Source organism: Rhinolophus hipposideros (genome assembly GCF_964194185.1).
Source record: "Rhinolophus hipposideros genome assembly, chromosome: 20".
NCBI lineage: Eukaryota > Metazoa > Chordata > Mammalia > Chiroptera > Rhinolophidae > Rhinolophus > Rhinolophus hipposideros.
In genome coordinates this window covers 37,817,000-37,827,579 of record NC_138066.1, presented here as the reverse complement: position 1 = coordinate 37,827,579, position 10,580 = coordinate 37,817,000, and the positions used below count along the sequence as shown (strand labels likewise).

The following is a 10,580-nucleotide window of genomic DNA, read 5'->3' as shown; positions in this document are numbered from 1 at the left end:
AGTTAACCGTCCTCCTCAGTTCAGGACAAATTACCATGGAGCATTATTTCCTCCTTTCATCCCACCCTCCCTTCTTTCCCTTCCCCCTTCCTTCCCACCTTCCCTTTTATCCTCATTCCCTGCTCCTATTTTCTTCCCCCTCCATAGATAACCACTCAAACATGTTCAATATGTATCTTTTTGTGTGAACATATTCTTGAAAATATGTATCATTGATATTGTTCTAAACTTATTTTAAAAATTTTAATACATACACCAAAGTAGAGACAATAGTACAATAAACCCCCATACACTCATCTCTAAGACTCAACTGCCATCAAGATTTTGCCTTGAAGTTTTGCTTACATTTTTGCTTAAAATACATTTGTTTCATCTTTCTTCTTTCCCTTAGTTTGCTGAACTAAATACTATAAAGTCAATCTTAGACATCGTACCATTTCACCTCTATATTTGTCAGCTGCACATCCTCTCCAACATTGAACATTTTCTTACCTAACTGTAGTGCTAGCACCACACCCCCCAAAATTAGCAATAATACCTAATATCCAATTCATAATCAAATTTCTCAAAATGTCTCTTTGCAGGTGTTGGTGTGGTGCGCATGTGTGTGTGTGTGTGTGTGTTTCTATGTATTATGAGCATTGCCTTGTGGGCCTCGCTCTGTTGGTCCTCTTTTCACCCAGCACTATGGATTTAAGATCCAACCAGGTTGCTCTGTGAACATCGAGTTGCTTTTATCGCTGTGTGGTGCTCCGTAGGGCAACCCCCATCCTTGGCCACTCCACTCTCCCAGGGAATGACACCTGACTGCACCCGACTCTCCCCTTCCCCCGACCTATCAAACAGGCAGCAGTGATGTCTTCAGCCTTGTCCTCTTCTGGATCTGGTGTGACTTTCTTTGGGTTATATATGTAGGAGCCAAGAGTGGATTTACTAGGTCATGGGATATAGACATATCTGTCTCAGTTTGACTAGATACAGCTATGTTTTTCTCTACAATGTCTGCACCAGTCCACACTCCCACAGGCAGTGCAGGAGGTTCTTATAGTCCATACGATTGACGTTATCCAGCTGTCTGATTTTTGCTAGTCTGACCAAGGTATTATTTTATTGTTGTTTTACTTGCATTTCTCTGATCACTAAAGAGTTTGAGTATCTCTGCATTTGCTGATCAGGCTTTGAGATTTTCTCTTATATAAAATTGTCTTTTCATATCATTTGGTCATATTTCAATTGACGTTGATGCCTTTTTGGATGTTGGTTTTCAAGAGATCCTGGAAGATTCTATACCCTTTGCTGGTTGTAGACCTTGCAAAAATATTCTCCCATTTTGTCATCTCTCTCTTAATTGGGTCCACCTCACTGAACAGAAAATTTTCCTTTTGATATAATTAAATATACTCGAGAGCAAGAGTTTGGACTTGATTCAATAGGCAGTAGGGAGTCATTGCAGGTTCTTGAACCAGAGAGTGACAGGATTTTAGACATTCATTTGGGAGCTATATGCAGGAGAGACTGGCTGCCAGGAGGCAAACTGGGAATCTACCTGTAAGTGAGTCAATAGCAGAGGCAAGTGGACATAAGTCCCCTACCCTCATAGGAGCTCCAGTCTGCCTGGGAGCCAGTCCTTCAATAAGGAGCAATGAGTATTCTGTTGACTGGTGGGAGCAGAAGGGGTTGAGGTTAAGCAAGGCTTCCTGGAGGCAGAGACATTTGCTTTGACTCCCGAGGGAAAAGTAAGAGCTGGCCCAGCGATGAGACAGAGGGATTGTCTTCAGGGAATAAGAGTCTGGAAAACAGAAAACATCCAAGAAATGTCCTGCAAATAAAGTGGGTAAAATTTGTTCAGCAAAGTCAAGTGACGTGGTAGAAAGCCTGCTGGTTTGGCAGGCTACATGGTGACCTCAGAAAATTGTTTCTTTTCCAGGCTCCTGGGCCCAAAGCCAGATGACAGGAGGTAAGGAAGGGCTGGTAAGGAAGCAAAAGCAGGAGGTGTGGGCCGTGGTCTGGGAACTTGGCAAGGGCAGGACAGGCAGAGAGTGTCCAGCTGACTTTTTTCCAAGGTGCACTAGAGAATGCTTTGCAGGCTGAGAGGACACATTCATAGGCACGCAACCATCTCTCTCTTTCCTGTAAAACATATCTTTATATTTTCAAATTTCAAAAAGAATACATGCATATTATAAAACACTTAAAATTGTAGAACTAGTTAACTTTTTTTTATTAGTTTCAGGTGCACAAAACAATGTAATAGTTAGACATTTATCATTTATATCTGTCACACAGTGACATAGAACTATTTAACATAGAGAATAAAAGCCTCCAACAACCCCCCCAGTAACCACAGTTAATAATTTATTAGAGTATAGTCCTCTAGATTTATTTATATGTGAACATTAATTTACATATATATTTTTTTAATAGGGCATATATAATGTTAAAACAGAACTTCAAATACGTGAAGCAAAAACTGATGGAACTGAAAGGAGAAATAGATAGATCCACAATCATAGTAGGAAATCACAACCACTCCCTCAGTAATCCATAGAACAAGTAAACATAAAATTATTAAAGCAATAGAACACCTGAAGAGCATTGTCAAGCTACTTGACCTAAGTTACATTCGCAGAACATTCCAACCAACAATAGCAAAACATACATTCTCTTCAACTGCAAGTGGATCACTCACCAAAAGAAACCATATTCTGGGCCATAAAAAAAATCTTAGCAAATGCAACAGAACTGAAATCATAGAAAGTATCATCTAGGTCCGCAACAAAATTAAATTAGAAATCAATAACAGAAAGCCATCTGGAAAACCCCTACATATTTGGAAACGAAGCAAAGCACTTCTAAATAATCCATAGATCGAATATGAAGTCATAAGGGAAATCAGGAAACCTTTTGAACTGAATGAAGATGAATACATATCAAAACTTGTAAAATTCAATTAGGCAGTGCTTAGAGGGAAACATAGTATAAATTATTTAGGTTAGAAAAGAAGAAAAACTTCAATCAGTAATTTATGTTTCCACCTTAGAAAACTGCAAAAAGAAGAGTAAATTAGACCCAAAGCAGGCAGAAAGAAGGAAATAATAAAGATGGAATATAAATCAATGAAATGGAAAACAATAGAGAAAACCGATAAAACCAAAGACTAGTTCTTTGGGGCAGGGGGGAATCCATAAAATTGATAAACCTCTTGCCAGACTGGCCACAAAAGAAAAGGGGGAAAATATATAAATTATAAAAATAAAAATAAGAGGACATCACTACAGACTCTAAAGACATTAAAAGGAATACTACAACTGTAATTATCCATAAATTTTACAACTTAGATAAATTTAAAATTCTTTGAAAAACACAAATTATCAAAGCTCACTCAAAAAGAAGTAGAGGGGCTGGCCCAGTGGCTCAGGCGGTTGGAGCTCCATGCTCTTAACTCCGAAGGCTGACGGTTCGATTCCCACATGGGCCACTGGGCTCTCAACCACAACGTTGCCGGTTCAACTCCTCGAGTACCGCAAGGGATGGTGGGCTCCCCACTCTGCAACTAGCAACGGCAACTGGACCTGGAGCTGAGCTGCGCCCTCCACAACTAAGACTGAAAGGGCAACAACTTGAAGCTGAACAGCACCCTTCACAACTAAGATTGAAAGGACAACTTGACTTGGAAAAAAGTCCTGGAAGTACACACTATTCCCCAATAAAGTTCTATTCCCCTTCCCCAATAAAATCTTAAAAAAAAAAAAAAAAAAACAAGCTGCATTAAAAAAAAAAGAACTAGAGACTGAACAATAACAACAAAACAAAACCAACTTGCATTTAAAAAAAAATCCAATGTAAACTGGGGTGGCTGGTTGGCTCAGATGGTTAGAGCGAGGTGCTAATAACACCAAGGTTGCTGGTTCGATCCCTGCATGGGCCACTGTGAGCTGAGCCTGCCTTAAAAAAGAAAAAAAGAAAGAAAAAAGAATGAACAACAAAACAGCCTGATTCAAGAATGAGCAAAATACTTGAATGTACATTTCTCCAAAGAAGATATATGAATGGCCAATAAATACATGAAAAGATGCTCAACATCACTAGTCATTAGGAAAATACAAATCAAAACTACAATGAGATACCATCTTATAACCATTAGGATGGCTGCTATAAAAAAAATAAAGAAAATGACAAATGTTGGTAAGGATGTGAAGAAATAAGAATCCTTAAGCACTGTTGGTAGGAATGTAAAATGATACTACTACTATGGAAAACAATGCTTCCTCACAAAATTAAAAATAGGATTACCATATAATCCAGCAATTCCACTTCTAGGTACCCTAAAGAATTGAAAACAAGGTCTCAAAGAGATGTTTATACACCCATGTTCATAGCAGCATTATTCACAATAGCTAAAATGTGGAAGCAACCCAAGTGTCCACTGATGGGTGAATAGATAAATAAAATGTGGTTTATACATACAATGGAATATCATTAGCCTTAAAAAGTAAAGAAATTATGACGTGTGTTAAAACATGGATGGACCTTGAGGAAATTATGCTATGTGAAATAAACCAGTCACAAAAAAGATAAAATGATTCCACTTATATAAGTTGCACTTATATACTTCTATAAGTATGATTCCACTTATATAAGTTACTTAGAGTAGTCAAAAATTATAAAGACAGGGGCCGGCCTGGTGGCTCAGGTGGTTGGAGCTCCATGCTCCTAACTCCGAAGGCTGGCTGTTCGATTCCCACATGGGCCAGTGGGCTCTCAACCATAAGGTTGCCAGTTCAATTCCTCCAGTCCCGCAAGGGATGGTGGGCTGTGCCCCCTGCAACTAAGATTGAACATGGCACCTTGAGCTGAGCTGCCTCCCGGATGACTCGGTTGGAGCGTGTCCTCTCAACCACAAGGTTGCCTGTTCAACTCCCACAAGGGATGGTGGGCTGCGCTCCCTGCAACTAGCAAAGGCAACTGGACCTGGAGCTGAGCTGCGCCTTCCACAACTAAGATTGAAAGGACAACAATTTGACTTGGATAAAAGTCCTGGAAGTACACACTGTTCCCCAATAAAGTCCTGTACCCCTTCCCCAATAAAAAATCTTTAAAGAAAAAAAATTATAGAGACAGAAAGTGGAATGATGGTTGCCAGGGGGGCTGGAGGAAGGAGGAATGGGGAGTTATTGTTTAAGGGGTATAAAGTTTCTGTTTTACAAGATGTAAAGAGTTATGGAGATGAATGTAATGATGATAGGAATTGTACAGTTAAAAAAAGGTTAATATGGTAAGTTTTATGTTACATATATTTTACTACATAAAAATTGGGAAAACAATAAGTTAAATAAAATAGTATAGCAAAAGGAGGGAGGACAAAACAAGGGGAACAACAAGAAGAAATAGAGGACTTCTGGTTTCTTATCCAGCAAAAGTCATCATTCAAATAAAAAGCTAAACAAACTCAAAAATCAACAATTCCTCTTAGATATACCAGAGAAGTGAGGTCACAGGGTAAACCACTGCCCCCCAAATTGGAGAGATAGATACAGAGAATCACAACTTACCTGAGTAGGAAACTCACCTGGAACCAGTGCTGGGGTAGGAAAAACTGCAATTGACAAATTGCTGGAGGCTTACTGTGAACACGGCTGAGAGTTAAAAACTCCAGGGGGAACCAGTTATGGGGGGGAGGGGCGCCCAAAATTAGTGAGCTTCATCTCCAGGAGTTCTACCAGGTCCTCACTGTGAATGTCAGAGAAAAATCCCCTCATGCTTCTGGCAGGCAGAAGGGAGAAGGAACCATTTTGAAATGTGCCAGAGCATTTTGTTCTAACGAGGCTTGCCCTCAGGAAAAACTATTTTGCCAGAGACTTACCTGCTGGGGTTTTATCAGATCCTAACTTAAGTGGAAAGGGAAATATCCAACTTCAGGCCCTTGTAGCCATCTTGTCCCAATCAACGGGGAAAGAAAACTTAAGAAGCACTGGGAAAGTTCAGTCTAGGAGGACAACTCACTGAAAGACTGAGACATAATCATAGGACTATGGAATGCTTCCTCACCCCGACATTTTTTTTTTTTAGCTTTTATTTATTTAAGTGTGTTTTTCAAGGACCCATCAGCTCCAAGTTAAATAGTTGTTTCAATTTAGTTGTGGAAGGTGCAGCTCACACTGGCCCATGCAGGAATCAAACCGACAACCCTGGTATTACCAGCATTGCTCTCTAACCAACTGAGCTAACCAGTTGCCCTCACCTCCACATCTTACTACCACATTACCAAAGACCAATTTACCACAGTTCTTCATATCTGCCTTTCAACAATTAATTACAAGTCATACTAAAAGGCAAAAAACACAGAGTAAGTATCAGAACCAGAGTCAGATATGGCATGAATATTGGAATTAACAGACTAGGAATTTTAAAAAATATGATTAATATTCTAAGGGATTTAGAACAGATGGATAATTTAAGCAGGGAGATGTAAATTCTAAGAAAGGATCAAAAGAAATGCTAGAGGTCAAAATCACTGTAACAAATGAAGAATGCCTTTGATGGGCTCATTAGTAGACTAGACATGGCTAAGGAAAAAAATCTGTGAGCTTAAGGATATGACAATAGAAATTTCCAAAACTGAAAAGCAAAGAGAAGAATGACTGGAAGAGAGAAACCAAACCAAACAGAACAGAATATGCAAGACCTGTGTGGTAACTACAAAGGTGTAACATACACATAATGGAAATACCATAAGAGAGAAAGAAACAGAAGCAATATTTGAAGCAATAATTATTGAAAATTTCCCAAAATTGGTATCAGACATCAAATCACAGATCCAGGTAACTCAAAGAACACCAAACAAACAAGCAAACAAACAGAAAAAGAACCTTACATTTAGGTATATCAGATTCAAACTCCAGAAAATTAAAGATAAAGAAAAAAATCATGAAAGAAGCCAGACGAAAACAACTCTTTACCTACAGAAGAGCAAAGATAAGAATTACATCCAACTTCTCAGAAGCCATGGAAACAAGAAGAAGGGAAGTGAAGTATTTAAAGTGTTGAAAAAAAGAACCACCAATCTACAATTCTGTACCCTGTGAAATTATCCTTCAAAAGGGAAGAAAAAATACAGACAAACAAAAATTGAGGTAACTTGTTGTTAGTAGACCTGCCTTGCAAGTAATGAAAAGAAGCTCTACAGAGAGAACGAAAATGATAGGTCAGAAACTTGGGCCTATACAAAGAAAAGAAGAGTACTGGAGAAGGAAAAAGAGAGGTAAAATAAAAATATTTATTTTTCTTAGTCTTAATTGATTGAACAGATAACAAACAGTTTGTTCAAAATAATAAAAGCAACAATGTAGTCGATTCTCTCTGTGTGTATGTTTATTTATTTATGCCTAAGTGAAATGAATGACAGCAATGATATAAGGGACAGGAGGGAGGGAGGAATTAGAAATATTTTGTTAATATAAGGTACTTGCACTACCCATGAAGTGGTATAGTGGTATTTGAAAATGGATTTGGATTAGTATTAAGTATATATTGCAAACTTTAAGTTAGCCACTGAAAAAAGTGGGGATAAAAGTGCTAAGAAAGGAGAGAAAATGAATTCATAGCAAATACTCAATGAAAACCACAAAAGGCAGAAAAAGTGTGAAAGACAAATATAGAAACAAAGAACAAGTATATCAAATAGAAAACAGCAACAAGTATGGTAGATATTAATTTAACTATATTAATTAATAATCATCTTAAATATCAATAGTCTAAATATACTAATTAAATAACAAAGATTGTCAGAGTAGATCAAAAAACAAGATCAAACCTACATTACCTACAAGAAATGCACTTGAAGTATGAGGACACATATTGATTCACAGTAATGGGTTGGAGAAAGATATACCATGCTAACACTAATCAAATGAAAGTGGGATAGCTATATTAATTTCAGACAGAGCCTGATATATAATTTTCAGACAGATAGCTACATTAACTTCAGAGCAAGGAAAGTTACCAGGGATAAAGAGTGGCACTGCTTAATGATAAAGGGGCCAATACTCCAAGAACACATAATAATCCTTAATGTGTTTGCACCTAGCACCAGAGCATCAAAATATGTGAGGCAAAAACCGATAGATCTACAAGGAGAAATAGATGACTCCATGATTCTAGTTGGAGACTTTAACAGCCTCTATCAAATATGGGCAGATCCATCAGGCAGAAAATCAGTTCAGGGCAGCCAATGGCTCAGTTGGTTAGAGTGCGAGCTCTGAATAACAGGGTTGCTGGTTCGATTCCCACATGGGCCAGTGAGCTGTGCCGTCCACAACTAAATTGAAGACAATGAGCTGCCGCTGAGCTACAGGAGGGGTGGCCAGATGGCTCAGCTGGTTAGAGCACGAGCTCTCAACAGCAAGGTTGCTGATTCAATTCCCATATGGGATGGTGGGCTGTAACCCCTGCAACTAAAGATTGAAAACGGCTACTGGACTCAGAACTGAGCTGCGCCCTCCACAACTAGACTGAAGGACAATGACTTGGAGCTGATGGGCCTGAGAGAAACACACTGTTCCCTAATATTCCCCAATAAAAAATTTTAAAAAGAAAACACACTTAAAAAAAAAGAAAGAAAGCAAAGAAAATCAGTTCAACTCAACAGTACTGTGAATAAACTACATATAACTAACATCTGCAGACTACTCATCCAACCACAGCAGATTACACACAGATTCTCAAACTCACTTGGAATATTCACCAAGATATAGCACATTCTGGGCCATAAATCACACTTTCACAATTTTCAAAAATTAGAAATCACAGTGAAATTGAACTAGAAATTAACAATAGAAAGATAGCTGGAAAGTCCCCAAATACTTAGAGATTAAAGAGCACACTTCTAAATAATAATCGGTGAAAGAAGAAATCGCAAGAAAAGTTTTTAAATATTCTGAACTAAATAAAAATAAAAATACAACTTAACAAAATTTGTAGGATGCAGCAAAAGCATTATTTAGAGGGAAATTTATATAATCAAATGTGTATGTTAGAAAAGAAAAAAGATCTAAAATCAATAATCTAAATTTTCACCTTAGCAGACAAGAAGAAAAGAGCAAATTAAATCTAAATTAAGCAAAAGAAAAGAAAGAAAAATCAGGGCTGAAATCAATTAAATTGAAAACAAGAAATTAATAGAGAAAAATCAACAAAACCAAGAGCTGGTTCTTTGAAAAGATGAATAAAATCAATAAGCCCATAGCCAAGTTAACTAAGAAAAAAGAGAGGACAAACTGCTAATATCAGAAATGAAAAAGGGGACATCACTACAGATCCCATAGAATAATACAGGAATATTATAAACAATTGTATGCCCACAAATTTGCTAACCTAAATGAAATGGACTAATTCCTTAAAAGATATAATCTGCCAAAATTCACACAAGAAATAGACAATCTGAATAGGCCTCTATCTATTAAAGAAATCGAATCAATAATAACCTTCCAAAGTAAGAAGCACAAGGCCCAGATGGGTTCACTGGTGGTTTCTACCAAACATTTGGAGCCCTTTAGGTGCCACACCTGTAACAAGGACCTCGGTCTACCCCAACGCCCACGAGGTACATATCTATGAGAAGAGAGTGGCCAAGTGGGTAAAGGTGCATGAGTTTAAGGAGCACAATGGGCAAGTGATGGGCATTGACTGAGCCTCTTACAAACGTGACCTTACGTGACCTGCCTTACAGACCGCTGAAGGGCTGCATGTGGAAGCCCACACTTGTCATGTCATCCTGCGGATCAACAGGACCGATCGATCTCCGATCTCCGTGTGTGCTGGGCTCCCAGTAAGAACAAGTTCGCTGTAGGCAGCAGCTCTTGTGCCATCTTCATCAGCTATTTTGAGCAGGAAAATGACTGGTGGGTGTACAACCACATCAAGAAGCTCCACCATCATCGGCCTGGACTGGCACCCCGACTACATGCTCCTGGCCACAGGCTCCTGCGATTTAAACTGCCTAATCTTCTCAGACTACCCCTAGGAGGTGGAGGAGAGACCTACAATGGGGCTCCAAGACACCCTTCGGTGAGCTGATGTTCGAGTCCAGTAGTAGCTGCAACTGGGTGCATGGCATGTGCTTTTCAACCAGCGGTAGTCTTGTGGCCTGGGTCAGCAACGACAGTACTGTGAGCCTGGCCAATGCTGACAAGATGGCCGGGCGACTCTGGCTTCTGAAACGCTGCCGCTGCTGGCTCTGACCTTTATCACAGAAAACAGACTGGTGGCCGTGAGCCATAACTGCTTCCGGGTACTTTTTACCTATGAGGCGCCGCAGGGACGCTGAGCTTCCAAGGGCAGCCGGACGTGCCCCAGCAAAGTTCCCAACGCTACTTGACCGCCTGCGAGCACTTCCAGAACCTGGATGAGAAGGGAAGCTCAGACGGCCTAGACTGGCTGCACAACAGTGTCAGCCAGATCTCAGTGCTTAGCAGGGCCAAGGCCAAGTACTCGCAGTTCTGCGTTATGGCACTGAGGGCAGCATGAGCATCTGTGATATGAAGAGCTTGGAATCAGCTTGGAAGGATCTCAAGATCAAATAA

The 10,580-nt window shown here is 39.4% G+C and overlaps 1 pseudogene across 1 annotated transcript; it reads left to right on the top strand.

The window, feature by feature from the left end:
* Positions 1-1,947: 1,947 nt before the first annotated feature.
* LOC308488367 (actin-related protein 2/3 complex subunit 1B-like) lies at positions 1,948-10,580 on the top strand (annotated as a pseudogene). Its single transcript has 2 exons — positions 1,948-1,957; positions 9,555-10,580. The product of its transcript is annotated as an actin-related protein 2/3 complex subunit 1B-like (transcript).